Here is a 20,993-nt window from a genome sequence, read left to right as displayed (position 1 = left end):
AAGCATAAAGTTTCTCATCACCAGACCTCGTGTCAGTGTTCTACATTACATTACCTCTCCTCAGCGTATCATGATACACGGATGCCTGTGACACTGTTGAAGGTGACACATGTGGTGTCGACGATAATCGCCTGCAGCAAATCGTCAGTCGACCACCGCAGAGATGCTGTACACCTAAGCAGCATCGCCACCGCCTATGAGAAAGAAGCAGTAAGCCACTCCTCCTGTAGCTTCGAGGCGCCACACACGACAAGTATTTCCAGCTCTGCCAGTGCCTGGTACGAGTTCTGCCAGAGTCCAGCCTGAGTTCTGTTCTGTCTACGAGGGTATCAACAGTTCCATGACGACTGCAGAGAAGCGACGAATTTCTGCCTTCAGAGTGCAGTGTCGGCGTAACGTCACTCAGTCAAGCCTAGGCCAAGCATGCACGTACAGAGAGTCAAGGGCCAACAACAGACACATATTTGGCACAGTTGTAGTAAACGTTCAGTGCTCATCATCTGCAGACTTGCACTGTAATGCCGCTCAGTGTTTTCAGCAGCTCCTGTGTATTTGGACCCCAATTAATACCACACATGCTCACGCAGCCACAGCCACGAGGAGCTAAAGATAAGTGTATTGCTTTCCAAACAATAAGGCGTTCTGATCTTTGACTGTTTCATTTATCTGCTTGTAAATTTATTAAAAGCATGACACAACAACATGTGTGTCAGATGTGGATGTTAAGCTCTTAACGCGTCCATTACAGTCATGTACACTCAACAGATAACTCCGAGTCACAGTTCTTTCACAATGCAAGGACAGTGCCCAATTACGTGGAGGAAGATAAGCGCTTGCAGTAAGGCGGTGGACCTGCTGCTCCATTCCTCTCTGCTGACATGGGCAGAGGACTCTCACTTTCTCATATCTTGGAATAATCACGCATCCCCGGCTTACAACAAACTCAAATTAAGAAGACAGGAAACTCGACAATGTGGGGATTCCATCATTCAGCCATCCTCTGTACTTCGGTAAAACCCACTGAACGAGGCGATGCTGTGGTAAGCTGTTGGCTCCAAACTTGATTTTCGACCATAATTAGTTTCTCTGCGATGTCCCTACACAGCTTAAGGTGAATGACACGACGGTTCCTATGGATGGACGCAGCTGTCCTGCTTCCCCGTTCTTCCCAATTCTGGGTTATGCTCTAATAGCTGTTTCACCAACAGGACGTTAACCCCTGATCTTGTTTCTTCCTTCGTCTTTCCAAAAGCCTTAGTGGCCCCAGTGTTACTTCCGTTAATATAGCTTGGATCTTAGCACTCTCAAAAATTTACTATTCCTTACAGTCTTAGAACACCTTGCACTCTGTATCATATTTGCCGTCTCAGACGCAAGCTCTACCAGCTGATTACATTGCCCTCTCTTCTGAAGTTCCTCAGACTTTGTCACAAATTGTAAACGTTCCATAAACGTGGGGAACAAAAGCAATTTTTCTCGCTTATCCTCTGGATACCTAGGCTTCTGGTGCGCCTATACCAACATGTCATATCCACCCCCCACTTACCCGCCCCTTCTGTATCCTATTAGAGCGGAACTTCAGCTGGCTGGTTCTTCCTGTTCCAGAATAGTATGTAGACACTTACTCCTCCAACCAGCTATAATCCTAGCGTCTACGCCTCTTCAATATGTAGATGGTCCCGCTTCCAGCCTCCTGACCACTGTCATCCCTCCCTCACACCTACCTCTACCAACATCAACTTGTCAATCATACTTCCCAGCCCACTCCAACACCTTGAATACATACACCCTTTCTGGCCAGCACCTGCATCGTACTGTATTACCCTCGTAGTAGTTATTGAAACTGACTGCCAGTGACTTGCCAGAAGCAAGAGCCTTATCTTCACCATAGCACCATCATCAGCTTCAGTGTACATGTGTTTATGTAGAGACGCTATGGCTTTTATTTTTTTATAACCTATCATTTTATTCATTCTCCCATAAAAGCTATACTGGCCTAACTTCGATAGGCTGAAGAGCAGCAAAGTGTCCGAAGCTTGCGCACCACACGATAATGTGGTGGGAGTGGAATGAATAACAAAGAAAATGGAGTGTTTACGACAAAGTCGTGCATTCGGCCTTTCACAGAATGTGCCTGTGTATAAGAATCTTTCAGAACTTATTCGTCTTACTGGGTATACATTTGCGCTCAACACGCCAATGAACTATATACATTGGATGATGTGTAGCATACCAGTGCACGAGGAAAACGACCATCAGGAATTCTCAGAGTGCAGTAGGTAAAGCCGTCATCAAGCTGAAGCCTGGTTTGGTCACCACAGTGCTTCGCGAGCCACTGTCCTACTGCAGGTTGTGGTCACTCGCCGTCTTCCCACTTTTGAACTAACTTACCCAGTTAATAATTGTGGAACAAAGTTAATTATTGGGTCTCCGAACAATTATACAGTTCCAACATTTTCGATTTCCATAAATCAATGTCAGAGGTGAAAGAAGAGATAAGCGACAGAAGGAATCTCGGGAGCAATGCCTGAATCCCAAATCTCTGGAGTTGTAATCCCACATTCATCCACTCAGCAGCTGAGGCATATATGTCCCAATTGCATTTATTGCTGCATTATTATCATTACACAAGGTACAAGTGAGACGAAGTGATTACATTTTTCTGCTGCTTTTTGAATGTATGCAAACAGAGTATTAACAGTAAATCGTTCATTGTGGTAAAGGTACTTTCAAAATCGTCAGTTACTGTATTTTATTGTGCTTTTTCTCGACAATCTCGTGCTAACGAAACAAACTGGTGACAAATATGCTCCATCACTTTTTTTACGCTGCGTGATGGGGTCACTAACTTCACGGAGGGAAGTGAAATATCACAAAGACGAGAATTCAGCCTGCATCCTATTTCTTTGTACAGGACGCCTATGGAGTTATGTCAAAAGAGTATATTCTATATGGACGTAGTTAGATATAAAAAAGATACGTATCCAACGGATCAGTGTATGGACGATCACACCTTCCTCAGATATCTATGTGTCTCGCTGTCCCCCTTGCTTTATTGCGGATCGTTCTAGTAATTCTGCTTAGAAAGACTTCCTCAACACTTGTGTCAATTTTCCATTAATCTTTCAACGTTGAGCCACATGAGGCTTTATTATTCTTCATATTCAGTTATTTGCGTGGTAAGATCAAAAGTTTGTCATGACGATTTCAAAAGGTTGTTGAGGTGGTAATGTTGCGATTTCGTGGTAACCATTTTAATGTGGCTTTAAAAGCTGCAGAACCAAATAGAATCCAAGAATAAGTTGTTCATTAAGAAACCCACACATCTGAACAACAAAACGAGACTTAAGCTCCTTCCTTCTACAACCACACAAGATCCGTGATTGCCTTGTCATGGAGCTGAGATACTGAAAACTTCTGTTGTACAGAGAAATGGAAGTTCCAATTCATGTAAGCTTCAAAAGAATGTGGTCCTAACAGGTATTCTGATCACACAATGGGCCACATAAGGTGAGGTAGGTTCCTTTCCAACTCTTGCTGATAATGGGTACTTTCCTTAGACAAGAAAACAATTTTTTCCTGATCAAATAGTGGTATATGGCATATTTATACGTAAACAACACTCTTGAGCGAGACATGGCAGAAGTCGCCACAACAAAGTACAGTAGGTTACAAATCGTTGCTCCACACTAATGTCAGATAATTCCTTTCGTATTCATACTTTTTTAATATGGTCGTGCATTGTTGAACAAGATGCTTGAAGTCGAACAGCTCTTTTGCAAGTGGTTTTCATTGGAGACTGCTCATCTGATTGAGAGTGGGTGACACACATTACTGTCACATTTTATTGCTTCCAATATGTGGTCTGAGACAGCCTGGAAATACAGGACATTTATTTCAATCAGGCATGGTTACTTTACGAGGTGGACTGAGGAAAATGGTCTCATCATGCCTTACATAGTTTCTCCTATCTGCGGATGTTCATGCACCCACGAATCCTCCACTAATCTCTCCCTTACAAGATAACTGTTGGTCCATGGATTCGGAACTCAAAGACTGCAGTGCTGAAACAAAAATATAATTCTGATAACATTGTTTTATTGCCATCTTCAGTGCAGCACTATCAATAAAACCTATTTACTTCCTCATTTTTACTATGTCAAGAGCGAAGCAGGGACTTCTTAGACACCCTGTAGATGAAATAGACGTGCATAGTAACATGATATCTGTCTTTGTTAATACTCTCACATGCCGCCTTACATAGTTCTGGGTAACTGAACCAGAGTAATGTGGGTAAACAACGCCCAGGCTCGTCATCCAGAGAAGACTTTGGATTCAGCTGCCTGCAGTGTACGGCCACCACCTACTTGCTGTCGTTTTCTTGCAGACGAGGAGTGGCAGCTGGAGGACAGAAGCCACGCTACGCTCTCCGTGGGCACTGACTGCGTGCAGCTGTTGGTGAACGCCCTGGACCACCCCACGTGTCCGCTGGAAGACCTGCCACTGGAAGCCGTGAAGCAGCGCGAGCAGTGCCGCGAGCAGCTGTGGGACGACGTGGTGCAGAGGTCGCCCCACATACCCGTCACCAGCTACCTGGCCTACACGCAGAGGATTAACGTCAACCTCTGTCTGCTGGCCTGGATGGCGGTCAACTCGTACGGCATTTGTCAGGACGTCCCGTTTAGTATGATACAGTCCGTACACGATGCTCGCTGCTATTTCGATAATCCTGACGATCAATCATGTCTGCAGTCGAACGCTACAGACGCCATCTGCTCTGTTTCCAGAGCTATTCTGTTGCTAAAGTGTCGCGAATTTTCCTCCATTAACACTTCCAATAATTGTACGCTCATTCTTTTCTCATTTGGAGCGTACTATAGTACTAGCAGTATACTGTATCAAAAGCTAACAGAAGAAACACTGAACTACAAAAACAGTTTAAACAACGCCACCTTGAAATACAAGGATTTCAAAATTGACAGCTTGAAGCCTTTAGAAATCTCATTTATACTGATAAATATCATTTTCCGTTTTTCGACTGCCGGAGTATACATGTACCTTCCCCAGTTACGCAACTTGCCTGGAAAGATATTCTTGTCCTTTCAGATCACGTGCATAACCCAGATCCTGTGCTCTGAGGTCGTGTATCGTATGGCAGGCGTCCCTGACTTACCTACAGCAGTGCTGATAGACAGCGCCCTCACACTTCTCAGCTGTATCTGGCTGAACTCATTCTGCTACCACATGTATTCTTGTGTTCGCCATCTCAGGCTTCCTGACCAGCTACTACCTGCTGAAGTAAGCCAGTTATTCCGTCGTGAGGTGCTGTGTGTGTTTATACCGTGGAGTATAGTATGTGTGGCAGCTGTTGCTTTGGAAAAGACGAGTAAATATTACCTGATCCACAGTCGCATAGTAGTCCTTGCAGGGATTTCAATGTCTGTGGCATTCAATTTCATTTGTCTCGGACTGCTTGGATACATGTACCTACGTACCCGGTGCTCCATGCGACGACTCAAAATTGTTGATAACAAGAAATTTGCCTCAAAGAAGCAATGTCTTTTTATGTCAGTTAAGGCCATTATATTAAGTGGAACAGGAATTATTATTAGAACTGGGTTCCACCAAGCTCAGGGAATAGCGCAGTTAGTGTACTATATGCATCTAGTTACGATGGTGCAAGGACCAGTGCTCTTCGTCTTTTTCGTTTGCAATGGAACGACGCTCCCTCTACTGAAGAACAGGATACTTCTTTGGTGGAACCCAACTAACATCCCTGCAGGTGTAGAGCTGTGTTCGGCAGCCGAGAGGAATCTGGCCAGGAGAAACAATGAACAGTCTCCCTTTTCAGAATCCTCGCTGTAGCCTCCTTCAGTATTTTTCGCAAATAACTGTCTCCACACTACACTGCATTAAACCCAGAAATAAAAATGGACTCTACCTGGTATGACAATATCAAATGTCATTAAATCTCATATCGTACAGCCAGTACTTCTCTTTCCTAACGTCTCCTTCATTTATAACTGTGTGCTTATTTGTGAGTGGTAGCCTCTGTCTACCTATTCTAATGGACTGAGACTACTTACTAAAATTGTTGGGAAATGCTTTGTGTATACAATAGGCTGCGTCAATCACACAGCCTGTTATATACAAGGAAAACGCAGCACGTTGTCGGAGGAATTCCCGTTCGTCAGGGTCATCTACCGTGGCGATGGTGCATTTCTGGACACATGTTCGTAGGACGTTTTTTCTCCGTTTTCCTTCGAGGATCTGTCTTTGCAGTTTGTCGGTTTTATTAATGTATAATTATAGTATATAACATTATGTCTGAAACAAGGAAATTTTCCATATGTGTGTGAAAGATGAACTTTTACATGGTTTGTAATTCAAGTAACATGACAAGAGACATTCAGATACTTATAAAATCAAAAGAGAGGGGCCAATGACTGAAATGGTGTGTGCATGAAAGTGTAAATGGGTTTGTTGAGCTTATTAGTGGTTCGATCACATAGAGTGGCTCAAACAGGTATGGTAATAAAGTAACACATGACTTGTTGTGTGAAATGTGGCTTGAAGTGAACGCAAAGTGTCGAATGGCAGAGTTATATGAGATTAGCATTATTGGGTTTGTGAGACAAGATGGTGATTTGTTAAGCTAGAGGTTTGTAAGGGTACTATGGCAGATGTTAAAAGTTAATGTTCCATGTGCCACTCTTGAGCAAGGAAGAACATTACTTAAAGGCGTATTTACAGAAACAGTACTGTGGAAGGATAAACATGTGCCAGTACTGTGAGTCCTGGAAAACATGTGCCATAGTAGCTTCACTAGAAGCGCACAGTACGCCGAAATTGTTGTGATTCGTAATCAATAGACGATCTCCAATTTGTTCAAATAAAACCTGAGTGTGCAAAGTAAAGGAGTGTTTGTGTGAATTTAGTATCCATCCCAACTGAAAATCCTGTGATAAATAGTACTACGTGGAGTGATTTTCGTGAATTTTGCATTTACCAGGCACCCGCAGTGTTAACCGCGATTTCCGTCTGGACGCAGTGGAACCAGAGGCCGCAGCGCCACGAGGGAGTCAGGTGCCGGGTGCAGCCCGCCTGGCCGCAGGGGGGCGCCGGCAGCTCAACACATTCTGTAAAACCGTTTGACGAAGATTTGCAGGCCGTGCGCCTCGATTCTGTCAGCGCAGCGCCAAGCCAACCCTGGCCCGCTTTGCGCGACGTCACAAGAGCGCGCCGCGGCCTTCTCTTTAGGTGGTGGCGGCCAGAGCCGACACGGGGCCCACCCACACAAACGTCCTGCACCACCGGTACACGCGTAAAGTCGGTCCGACACAGTGGTCGCCAGCCGAGCCTCGATACGCTGGAAAGTATCGAACCTCATCGCTCGAAAGCCAGTAGTTAACGGCCCTCATGCTACCTACTTACCCCCAGGCAGGATCCCGAGTTCCGACCGCAGTACTGGGAACATGCACAGCCAAGTCCAGGAAATTACTTTCGACTGGCTGTACGAAATACACAGTTCAAACTCAACAGGAAGACGGTCACTCGAAAAACGTTACTCCCAGATTTGGATAACAAACTGAGATTATCGCTATCCAATTACCCCAGCCAAGTCAGTCACTTTGAGTCGGAGCACCACTGCCACTTAGCTAACATCACCGAGTTTTCCCTGAGCTACAATTCGCCGTAAACGCCCACACTAATCACTATGCAACATTCGCAGATAACGACAGGAAAGTTCTTAAGCGGTAACGGATGCGCTCAAACGAGAAGGCGTTTGGAAACTCGAGAACACTGTGCATCGCGACACAGAACTCCGCTCCAGAGAGCCCGCGACCCGCCACGTCGGCCACACAGGTGCCGACGGCCAGCTTTCGATTCCCCAAACTCCGAGCCTCTCCACGAAATCCTTCTACACGTGGGCCTTTCAGCCAATCAGGAGCAGCAGAGGACTGCAAGCCCCATCACTGGCCACTCCCTGCTGCTGCTTACAGCCGCTGCTGTCACGTTCTGATCTTCAAAAAGGCGAACCAGCGAGCAGATATGGGTGGTCAGGGAATCACCTGTTACAACCCTTTGACTCGTGGGGTATCAAGCATTAACTTCTGCAACCGATATACCTATTAAGGGCTTTCCTCTGATATGTCTGGAGACAAGCATTCTCGCAGCCGAAACTGCTTGAACTGTTGTTACATGTACGTAGTTGTTCGACAGCACACGTGTTACTCAGACGATATCCCCTGCAAAGTGCATCATGCGTAACTCGCGCCACTGTCGTCAAATGCAGCATTGTCAGAGCGACTCAGACTTCGGATCAGCAGTCTGCACAACCGCCACACTTTGAGACAGGGACGACCAACTCGCATCTGCCGAGGCTAAAGGCACAGAACTCAACGCTGACTGCGAGCGTTCTCAAGCAGGGCGTGGGAACTACGGATCGTCCTGTTTCCCATACGCAACAACAGTTTTCAGCGCACCAGACTGAAGTAGAGAACTCTGTCTCCACCAGATCTCCAGAAACGCAACGCTACGCCGAAAACCCAGACAAGAAACCCGAAGCAAACAGGCAAAGCCGCCACAAACACGATACTCCAATTACAAAATGTTTACACTCATCCAAATTCATCTCACGAAGAACAAGGTTTACAACTGGTTGGGTGCAGATGGAATTAAAGCACATCTAACACAACTTATGGCACTTTAGCAAACCCTACAATAAAATATAAACTAAGAAGGTGGCAAAGAAACCGCAAAATCGTTGTAACCTGCACTAAAACAGTTGCCTGGGCCACCAAGTCGTTCACAAAAAAATCCGAAAAAAATTGCCAACATCACAACACACCCATCAGATATCGAAACCCGAGAGAACAGTTTGAGTTACTTACCGATCTGAAGCAACAGTAACAGTAATCACACCGCACGCCAAACACTAAGCAAAAGAGAAACCACACAGACTCACGCTCGCCTTTGTGATAACCAATTATGACCGTGATACAACAAACGAAAAAACTGAAGGGGACCTAAAGGTACCGGGAAACTAAATCGAAATTCCCCGCTATTCCTTCCAGTCATGTATAGTTACAAAGAACCAACTAACAAGCTGGTTGTTCACCATTTCAGAATGCACTGTGTACCTCACAAGGTTGGACTATTTAAACACTACCTCCTCAATAACAGCAACGTCCATATTGCAAAACTTTCCAATAAGCCACGAAAAGCTGCGATATAAATTGAAATGTGAAGAACGGAGTCGAGCACATCCAATTTTTAATTGCAAAATAGACCCGAAACAGGAAGCACCAAAATGCAGGAGCTGCAACACTGATAACGTTAATAGTGATGAGAGTTGCAAAGAAAGACCAAAACAGCCTATCTCAGCAAACAAAACTGAAAACATTAAGCGCATTGATGAAACTATCACGGTCTTCGTCCAAGAATGTCACGAAAACAATCAAACGGAAAACATACTCTGAGTCTTCACTACAGCCCTTCCCAACATGATATTTGTAAGAAGGGAAATAATAACAGCAGTTTCTGAAAAGCTCCTACTACGTTCTTTGGCGAACACGGATCCACGTCTGTATCGCCATATTGATAGACAAGGAGGCCTATGCCCAACCTAGCCTGAGACACCAGGAAACAAGAATTAACCTTCACATTCAAGCCTAAGAAAGATATTGCCACTATCTGCATTGTCAACACACTGGGTTTCTGCTCTAAAAACAAACTCCCTAAAGGCATAATAGGAGAAAAATAAGTTGGTATTATAGTCGCAGCACATACCTCATGAGCAGGTAGAGAAATCAATCTAGAGAACTGTATCTGTCACGCAAACCAGACCGTAGTACAAGCTGAGGTAGATGCTTCAGAGTCTTTCATATAAAACACCACAACGATGTATCCTGCAGAGGAACTGCCAACTGATCTCGTTAATTATATACTCTCATTTTGCCCAGGTAAAGGAACAGGAGACTTAGTGCTAGATCTGTGATATTTGCTGAAAAATTGAACAAGAAAGATATTAAACTTGTTGTAGCCATTTTGAATCACGCAAGACTCAGAAATGACTCGCCGCCTTTTATCAACCACTATGGCACTTCTATCTTAGAACACATACTATGTACAACATAGCTACCCAGATTCTAAAGCTATACTGAATTTGGCGACGGCATAGCTAACGAATACCTCACATTTATTATGCTGTGAACCAGAAAAATTAGGAAAAACGATCATAAACTCACGAAATCGGATAGTAGAAAAATTCATATTGATACGTTTTAACACAAAACCTAACGAATCAACTATTCAAACCAATCCTTATAACATATTGTAATCACCAAATACAAGTGGAAGCAATACAACCTGGTATACCTAAAACTACCCTAAGAAGAAAATAACAAAGAGAAAGACTCCTGACGTACATAAGAAACAAAATTAAACAGTAGGGAAATTCTATAGAACATACGGCACTAACCAAATGGATATGCTACGATTGGCTTGAACGTTTTCAATGACCTAATAAGAAGAGAAACCCACCAAATGATGCGCGAGGTAGTCACAAGAATTAGGTCCCACAATAGCAGTAGTTTTTGGAAAAAAGTTCCAACAGTCATAGCACACCATTTGCTAACAGCCATCCTTAATAGATGAGAACGTCATTCATTACTGACGACCTCCTCAAAGTTCCTCAAAGTGCTACAAAAACATTCACGGTCATCCACGGTATCCAAAATTCTATGAAACCGACGAAGAAATAATACTCGAAAATCCGAATGCAACCGCTTAACATCCACTACTTTATAAGATTGACGAATATGAAATGGAAAGAAAGCAGCTCAGAGACTGGAGGCACTGGAAGATAGCAAAATAAATCACTCCTTTCACAAGACACCTGCCTCAAACACATCAGACGTTTCTTCATCGTGGCCATTAAACTGAAAATAGTCTCTCTAAAATAGAAGCAAGCTAAAATCAAGATGATTTCCCAACCCGAAAGACCAAAAAACAACACCAAATCATAGGTTACCGTGCTCTCAGTGACAGGGAAAGCTTTCGAGACAGACCAAAGTTATTCAAGGAATAGAGCAACATAATCGCACAAGAACAAGCCGGATTCAGCGGCAACCACAGCACAGGTGACCCGGTCCCAGGACTGAGCAGCAGAGCGACGCAGGCTGAACGTAACACGGCAGGCGCAACGCCAGCAAGCTTTCTCGTGGACGGCGAACGCGCCTTCCATTGGTTGTGGCATGCTGGGCTGCTCTTTGAAACGTTACTTTTGAACTTCCCACCCCAAAGTGTGCAGCTTACTAAAAACGTTGCTGGAAACAGGTAAGTACAAGCGCTGCTTGGTGATCACCATTCGACAAGTATTATGCCAGCCGCAGAGACGCCACGTGGGACAGTCACGTCTCCACTGCTACACATCAACAACACGGCTGACTTCGCTAAAGATCGAGGAACGAAACAACAGCCCTGTACACAGACGACACTGCGTACTGTTGTCAGGGCCCGACATGCGGCAGAATTAACGAGCAGGTCAGCCCTTCACAAACAAGCAGGAGTCATCGCTAAGCGAATAGATTAAAATACAGCGGATCCACGAAATCTATTCTTCATCACCAACCTGTCATCTTCAACTACCCCCACTTTAAATAAATATGTATTCCTCACGTCATCTTCAGAGGTACTCTGTCAGTTATCAACAATGAAGCAATACACCAACTGGAAAATAAGATGTTATAACACAGAGAGATGTTGTTCTGCCCCTCAGTGTGAAGACTGGTTTTAAAAATAGCTCTCCATTCTACTGTATAACTTGCAGGCCTCTTCATCTCCAAGTACATACTGCAGCCCACATCCATCCCAATCTCCTTACTGTATTCACCACCTGGTCTTCCCCTACGATTTTCACCCACACTTCACTTCAAAACTAAATTGGTTACCTGTCGACGTCTCGGAACGTGTCCTACCAACCGACCCTCCATTTGGTCAGGTTGCGCCTCGCATGTTCCCACGTTTCTCGGTAATCCAAACTTATCTTCCCTGAGGTCAGCGTCTACCAGTTTTTTCATTCTTCCGTTAAGAATTTGTGTTAGTATTTTAGAACGATGAGTTATTAAATCGATAGTTTAGTAATTTTCACACCTACCAGCAATTGCTTTCTTTGGAATTGATAACATTACATTCTTCTTAAGGTCTGTGGGTACTTCGCCTGTCTCATACGCCGGGCACAACAGGTGGGAGAGCACCGCCGTGGCCGGCTCTCCCGAGGCTGCCTGTAATCCTGCCACAAGACTGTTTACTCCTTGGGCCTCGTTTCGACTTAGATGTTTCAGAACACTGTCAAATTTGATCTCGCACAGTTACATCTCCCACCTCATTTACATCCATCACCACTTCCCTATCTGTAATATTACCTTCAGTAAGATATATATCTGACATAACTACATTAGCAAAAAACAAAACCTATGTAATGTCATGACAGCAGAAATTCTAAATATGATGTAGCTATGCTATTGACTATACAAAGACATAGACCACTACACCATTCAGAAGGACTCCAGTTTCTTCTATATAACATGGCACTTACCTCTGACTTACACGGTTATGTTACAAATCCCTTCGTATCATACTAGAGATTAGTTCCTAAGCATTAGTCTTAAAGACTACTAGTGCAATGTAAGAGGACACAAAATGCCATAACGATCGACAAACAATCGCAGGTGATGCTTTTTTAAAGGAAGGTTTTAACCCACTCATAAGGCGAATGCCAGGACTCAGCTGTAAGAATAACATCGTCCTCCAATCCGCCAGGATTACACGCTGTGTCCAAACCAAATAAGAGCCTCAGATTAAAGATGAACAGTGTCACTACATCATTAAGCGCATATCCGTTCAAAGAGTAACACGTTTGCTAGGGCACATTGCTGCTTGTACTAAACTTAAATATTTTCATTTTCACCTCTCCCCTGTCAACAGTGACTGTAATTGGGATCAGCTACTCAGAAACAGGCATTCTTTAACAAAGTCAGTCTGAAGTAGTCGACGAATGATCCTGACATTAATGACATGTTATTAAGACCTGACTTATCAGGTGCTGCAGATACGTGATCTTATGTATTTGTAAAACATTAAAACTTAATTACGAAACCTTTTAATTTTCTTGATCGCAAAAACACATTGCTTTACCATTCATTACACGCTTTGGTTGCCAATCAACTATTGTTAGCTTGTAAAAGAAACAATAAACAGGGAATTGCCTTAGATTTAACCAAATTTAATAAAGTTACTTAGTATTGCGTGATGATTTGCCAATCATGGTAAATACTACCTGGCTAAGAATTCTGTACGCTTGAGCCCCATCATCTAATAGCATTTCCTGGAACTGTGTAAGTAATTGGAAAGTACCTATCAGGTGAATGTCAATAGTAAACTGTTTTCAGATATTAAAGAAATAAGCAAATAGAAATAATGAAAACATACCATGCTGACTAATGAACCACATTTTCCATAGACTATTGGTTACACCAACAAAGTTACAGAGTGCAACTCTCAACATATAGTAACAATCGAAACACATACTTTTGTTAAGAACAAAGGCGCTAGCCCAGCTTAAGAAGCGAAAGTAATTTAAGGAAGAGACACTCTAGTTACTTATATCGAAAATGAGTATGAGCAGAGATTAGTAAGTGTAGCTGCCTTTTTGGCCCTATCAGCTGTTCTTGACACTGCTTGGTGGGAAGCACTTCTTTAGAAATTCACGATTGTGTCGTAAATTTGAGGACTTACTTAACAACATGCTAAACAATAGAGCATTTCATATCCATTCTCACAATGACAGATGCAGGGTACTTAAACCAAATGATAGTTTACTTCAAATGTCTATTCTGAGTCCACTACCACTTTGGACTGTACATGCACAGCTTACCAAAAGTCTTCAAAAAATTGATTTATGCTGATGACATTTGCTTGGTGGTTCAGAGCCCCAACGTTTATGATGCTGAAACCTCTTTATCCACTGATATGGAAGTCTTAGATCTATACATCAAGAAATAGTGGCTCCACCTAAATCCACAGAAAATAATTGTATCTACATTACATCTGTGCAGAAGACAGTCAGAGTGCACACCAGAAGACAGATTCAGAGACCAAGTCTCGTTGTACTGCATTACACGATAATACATAGGAACAGCGCTAGATAGAAGTCTTGACTTACAAGTAGCACCTGAAGTCAAAACGAGAAACAACAGTCTCAAAAATTTGGTGGTATCTTATGGGGAGCTAATGCTCGTGTTTTGAGATCCATAGCTCTAACCCTATCATAGGTGCTCTGTTGCTGAAGATTTTTGGGTGAAGTGAGCCTCCATTTTCCCGGAAATTTGGAATTTGAGGACCGATATAATGTGTTTGTAATCAAACTCTGGTACCTCTTGCACATTTCTATTGGGTGTAGTATCACACGCGCCCGTCTCTTTGACGCGAACTGACACGTCCTGGTTCTGCCCCACAATGATACTGGAACTGAGCGTCAGTTGTCGCGGTCGGGCTGCAGTTTTGCAGCCGTGCGCTCCCTGGGCTGTTGAGCGCGCTTCGTACTCGACTGCGTCGCGCCGAGCCGGCCGTCGCCTCTGGACGCTGTGTACCGATTTGTACTCGGCGTTCCCGGCGTGCCACGTCTTTTTCTACGCTTCCACACCTTTGGGTGGTACCCGCAACGCGTTCTTCAACGCTTTCCATTCTTTGCGTTGTGCTCGCAAGTGCTTCCTTCCACTGGGCTTTCATTGCATCGATTCCTATTGCATTCATGTGTCCAATTCGCCTAGCGATTCTTGCACGGTTATTTGCGGTTTTGGCCAATGTTTTGGCGCCAGCTGCCTCTACCCTTACTAATTCTGCATGTCTCTTGGCTTCGGTAGCCCTTTTCTTGGCTTCGACACTCGTCTTACCGACCTCCGCTATTTCATATCACATAATCGGTACTGTTTAGTTATGTGGCTCTGATGCTTTGTATGTCGCGTGCTGGCGTTCCAGAGACGTGGCGGAATATTGAAAGGTCTCTGTTGGATTCCTTTCATGTTAATTTCTTAAATCTGTTGTCATTTACGGCATAAATTCCTCTTCTAAATTTACTGTGGTGCTTCTGACTATCTGGGAGGAGACTGAGCAGTGAAACGTGTTACTTTTACACATAAACAAGGACGATCTGTCACACTACTACACTTTAAAACACAGTTTATATGTAATTCATGTCACACAGTCTCATGCGGAACCTACATCCGCTTTCTTTTATATACTGTATATGATAAGATACTGTCATCCCCCTTCCCTTCTGTGTGAGAGGATGAATGAGCAAATGTATTTCTAGTTGCATGCTTGAGGGTAGCAGACAAGCCTGTCTGCTAGAGAACAGTAGGACCAACGTCAAAACAGGTAGCTACGCTTTCTAAAAGCAGAGAGGTTACTATCCTTAGTACGGTCCTGTCCGTCCCTTGCCATGTTGGTATAGGAAGCTGCCCCTCTGGCCACTTCCGTTCGTATTTGTGAGCCACCCTCAGGAAGGGACCAGGGCAGTCTGTCCGTGGCGAGCGTCTGAAGTGGTAAGATCTCCGGCTAAGTGCGTGTCTGCTGTCCGTAGAACAATGGATTTCCTAAGTTCAGCCTAACTGAAAATTTAATCACCTTTATTTCAGGTTTAGCTCTAAAATATCTAATGTTATCTTAAATTGCAACGCAGTGTAATTCGAGTGTGAAGTTCAGAATATATTCCGTTAGTTGCTTTCTCACTACTTTGTGAGTAAAGTGGAACCACGTGTTGATCAGTAACTCTAACTAAGTTCATCAATCTTAAATGCGAATGTGCGTGAGATTATAACGTCTCGTCTTGACAATATTTTTCAACATAGCAACTTTTCTTTATGTTCAACCCACGTGGTGGTGGGTAGTGTTTAACGTCTCGTCGACAACGAGGTCATTAGAGACGGAGCGCAAGCTCGGGTTAGGGAGGGATTGGGAAGGAAATCGGCCGTGCCCTTTCAAAGGAACCATCCCGGCATTTGCCTGAAACGATTTAGGGAAATCACGGAAAACCTAAATCAGGATGGCCGGAGACGGAATTGAACCGTCGTCCTCCCGAATGCGAGTCCAGTGTGCTAACCACTGCGCCACCTCGCTCGGTCATCCCACGTGGGGTGTACTTTGTGAGACCAGTACCACGTGCTTATACAATTGTTTGACCCATCAAGTTAATAGTAAGACGATAGTAACCAGTTCTAGGTTTTTCTTTTGTAAATTGGTTTTCGATCTAATTTATTTTAATTATCAAAATTATTGTGGAGTTATACTCTTTGTGTAAACCAAGTTGACCACGTGATGCATGTGGTGTAATCATCAAAGTAGCCCTCAGCTATTCTTTTCGGGAAGATTTCACAGAGAGTTAGTATGAATTTAGTATACCAGTGTGTGGTAGTTACATGACAGACAGGATTGTGCTACGAACGTAACTTCTTTGGGTGAAAATTGAATCGGTTGGTTGTGGTTAATTTCCTCTTGCATATGTTTCAACGTTCTTCGTGTGTTATTTTATGAATGCAGCGTTGTATGCAGTCTCCCAATCTTGGCTCCATATTTGATGTGTTCCGTAAGATTACAAACTCACATTTTCACAGTCCTAAATAAGGCACCAGCTTATTTATGATTCACGTTTAATATGCTGAAATTTCAATGATCAATGTTAAAATAAATTTCCAAATGTAAACTGATTTATTTATTTTAATTTAAATTCTCTTTTATATATATATATATATATATATATATATATATATATATATATATATATATATATATATATATATCATCGGTTGTCGTATGACTATTAAAAGATTATAATTCATGTTAGTCTGGTTGGGAATTTGGTAAGCTAGACTGATTACTTGGTGAAACAGTTGCTCAGTAATGCCAGGTTAACTTCCCCAGATAGCTCCCAGCTTTAAACCCGCTTTTATTGGCTATCGGCACCGCTTTCAGATCAAATTAAAGAAACGACATTAGAATATAGGCGGATGATCGGGCTTGGGACTCATTCAATGACATACGTGTAGCATACATAAAAAGAGTATAATTTAAGCAGTGCTGGTTGAGCAAGGTTTCCCACCCAGCAACGTCATACCGGGTTGCGGAACAACAATTTGACCAAAAGTGCAGGGCGGAAAGACAGTATGAAACGTAAGAATGTGAGTGTCGTAACTAAGGGTCGCACATGTGTATTTTCGGCGCTATAGGAACGTAATTAAAATCTGACATAGGGACGTCTTTACTCAAAATGAAAGGTAATCCACAGAAAATGTACGCGTGAACACAGTCTTTCGACTAATCAGTCTTTAGGACGAGAAAAAGCAAAACTTAGTACATCACATACACGTTTATCATACTTAGCCGACGTACGAGACAGTACTTCTTTAGAAATGAAGACAATCACATGTCCATGTTTCATGTAGTAGTAAATGTATAAATGTCGTGACACAAGCGTCTGTAACGCCGTTGCTCAATTCCCAGTGCACGGAAAATGAAACACAACTTTTAATGTCGTCGGTCGCACTGCGCCTATCATCGTGAGTAGAGACGAAATAATTTTATGGCGTCTGTGATGTGGAAGTGATGACTCAGAGACCGATCAATAGTGTGATATCAAGTTTTCTCTGTATCTCCATATACACCTGTCACACAGTAACCTATGGAGCCAAGTTGCCCTCATTTGTCCTCCTGTCAGAGGCAACCCGTATTCTATTAATTTACCGTTTTCACTGTACTGAAATGTGGTGAATTTTGCCTCTAGTCCTCCATCAAGGTATGTAATACCCACTGCGGGTTTCCATGTTTGTATTGAGCAATCAAGATGGACGGTGCGACAAAGACGAGGACAACACGGAACACAACGTTCAGATGACGAAAATTTCGGAAACCGTTTTCCTCTAATGATGTGGTTACATGTTAAACGTTATTCGACTTTGCTACGGCGAACAAACGTCATAACTTTTACACGCATGGTCTGTACAATGCAGCTATCCTTTGATGAAGCGAACTTATCAGTCTTTTTGTAATATGAAGAGGAAACATTAACAGATGGTGCAGAGTACGGATTCCTGGCAGACGCCAGTGGAGTCATGATGTGGTGGAGGGAGAGGAGAAGACTGCACACGTAAAGGGATGTTCGAAAGCCTCGTGCACGGCCATTGAAGCGTACGCAGCTGATTTATTAAGCGATCAAGATTACGCTCGTTGAGGAAAGGTGTGCTAGATGGGCACTGCTGCAAACATATTTCACCAAAAAGTATTAGGCGTTTACGCACGGCGACAAAACTGCACTTCGAGAGAGTATGTAGACGTACAATTCGCGCCGATTTGTGGTACAGCGTTGCGATGTCGACTATTGAAACACGACGAATGGCACATTTAATAAGAGGAATTAAAAATGACAACTTTTGTTTTCGTGGTCATTCAAAATAATTTCGGAATTGTTTTAATATATATCAAGAATGTGAAACAGACTACGGATGTAAGACGCTGCAGGAATATTATTAGCATGTTGCTAACAGAGAGCACGTGATCCGTTTGACGAGGCGAACACAAAACCATAAGGAGTATAAGGTCTGCGCTCATAGCCCGGACGGATATCCGCCATCGGACAAATATCCGTCATTTGCACGCTTTCATAGAGGTTTAATAACTACACTAGAAAAAAAAGTGTCTTATTAAACGGAAAGAATCACCTCTTCAGAAAATCATAGATCTTTTTAGAGTACTTAATATATTATTCTAGTGAGAAGCAAAAAGGCCATGATCACTGGATTTCAGGGCTAGCACATGTGGCAGTGCAGAGCCGTTCGTAATGAATGAGACGAGTGTGTGGATGTTACGACGTCACCTTAGGGTATGAGCCACATACGCCTGCCGTGGCCTTTAGATAATCAAGTGCTGTCCCCCCCAACCAAAAGAAAAAATACAGAGATACTCACTAACCTCTTGATAGTACGAGATAAAATAATAATAGCTACTTCTTTTCGCGTCGCAATGGAAAACTCCATAATAACGAAAACATGTCAAGCAGTCAACTCTTACAACACAAGTGAGGCCTCGTCTCCGATGCTGGTTTTACGGTGGTGAGTTTCCTGCTCTGCTAATGGTGCATATGCTTGCCGACAGCCACCAACACGTGTGAAAACAGAGAGGGTATTACGAAACCTGAATATGCTTAGGACGATACTGCGGAAAAACAGTTAGCAATAAATATAAATATTCGCTGTAGTATTTTAGGCAAAATTAGTTACGTTATTTATATTCAGGTAAAACTAAGGTACATCAGTTCCGTGAAAAGACAGGCCGCACAGACGGGAACGTACAGCAGAAACTTGCACCGGCACCACGGCTGCCGTCTTTCCTTGAGAAGCTGCACAGGATCTCCAAGACTCGCAAACGTTTCAGGCATGGTGGAAGCAGTGTCGCAGACATCGACGCCTTCTTTGGCAGCACGGCTGCAGCCGGCTGGCCCACAGAGAGGCGATGGAGAGATTCGTCCGAATCTGGATTTCTTATTCAAATCTAACGCGGCAAACACGCCGAAAGCATTTGTATCCAGAATGCCGCTGCGAGACACTCCGTTCCCAGTTGTAAAGAAATTTTCGGCACAGCACTGCTTTGGTGACATTTCGAAAATTCACGTCTTTGTAACTGTTCGTTTATGTATTGCTGAATAAACGAAAACCTCTGAACTAATCATGATGAGTCTACGAAATGTTTAGCTTTGGAAAGAGAACGATTATGGAAATTATTGTGGCTTATATCAGGTAGTATCATTTTGTGGTGACGAATACGATAGGTTGTTACTATTGCAACGAACGACGACTTTCCACGTCTGCATACGAGTTTTACCCTCTGTTTCACAGCAACATATCATTGTCACTCCTTGTTAACAAACCGGTGGTCGAAGCTCACTTAACGTTTCTGAATATAACTTGATACTTAGGAAGAAAGAAGATGATAAATATTTATAGCTCGTCCATTACTGTTGCGAAAATATTGAAATGCTTTGAAATGCAAACAGAGTGCGTAATATAGCATACAATCGTTTGCTATAGAGAGGTGGAAGTGTTACGAAAGCATGTCTCCACAAATGGTTAGTGGATGCCGGTAGCATGTTATTCCGATTGGACAGAACGTTAACTTTGGCGAGTTTGTGTGTGGAAGGCCAAAGTCTAAATGTGGGTTTACATAGACTGAACACATTCATGTGTGCTCCACCAACGTTATTTATCGTTTAATGGTATACTCGCTTCTAACTGCGATAAATGTAAAGTTTGACTGATGGTTGTGCATTTACTATCCTTTTTCCGTTTTCATTTTCTCCATAGAACCGTTATTATTCGGAAGAAACTTAAAACGGCCGACATTGTGTAGCGCCAGCAGCAACAATAGGTCGCTGAGGCAGCGAGAAAGCTCTGTGGGCTGCAGGAGACGCAGAATTAACGGAAAAATAAACTCAGCCTCTGTCTTTCTACGATCTGCAAGCGCGATCAGAAGTGTTCAACGTTAGTACCGTGTCACTATGCGAATCCGATGCCGGTTTTACGATTTAGTGTAAACCGTGCTGGCGTTCGGGTGGCGTCCCTTTTGGTAGTCGATCTGTGACGTGTGTGAAAAAACGCAAACGTAAGCAGTGGCGGGGTTTTGTCATCCTGCACTGTTACACATTATCAGACATGACATGACAAGGGTGCTGGCCGCAGTCTCAAATCTTCCATAAAATGAAAGTGCTTAAAAGCGTAAAATGATGGAGTGCTGTGGTAGTGTTTTTTTCCTTCAAAATACAATACGAAGTCCGCCATCGGTGACCATGTTTCGGGAGTCGATATGATAGTGTTTACCTGACGAACCAGAAGCGGTAGCGGCACACCGGTTTATAAAAAGCACATTCGTTAGCTGTTTGTAGA

Source organism: Schistocerca piceifrons, chromosome 11 (genome assembly GCF_021461385.2).
Source record: "Schistocerca piceifrons isolate TAMUIC-IGC-003096 chromosome 11, iqSchPice1.1, whole genome shotgun sequence".
In the NCBI taxonomy this organism is placed as follows: Eukaryota; Metazoa; Arthropoda; class Insecta; order Orthoptera; family Acrididae; genus Schistocerca; species Schistocerca piceifrons.
Note: the sequence above shows the minus strand (reverse complement) of the source record.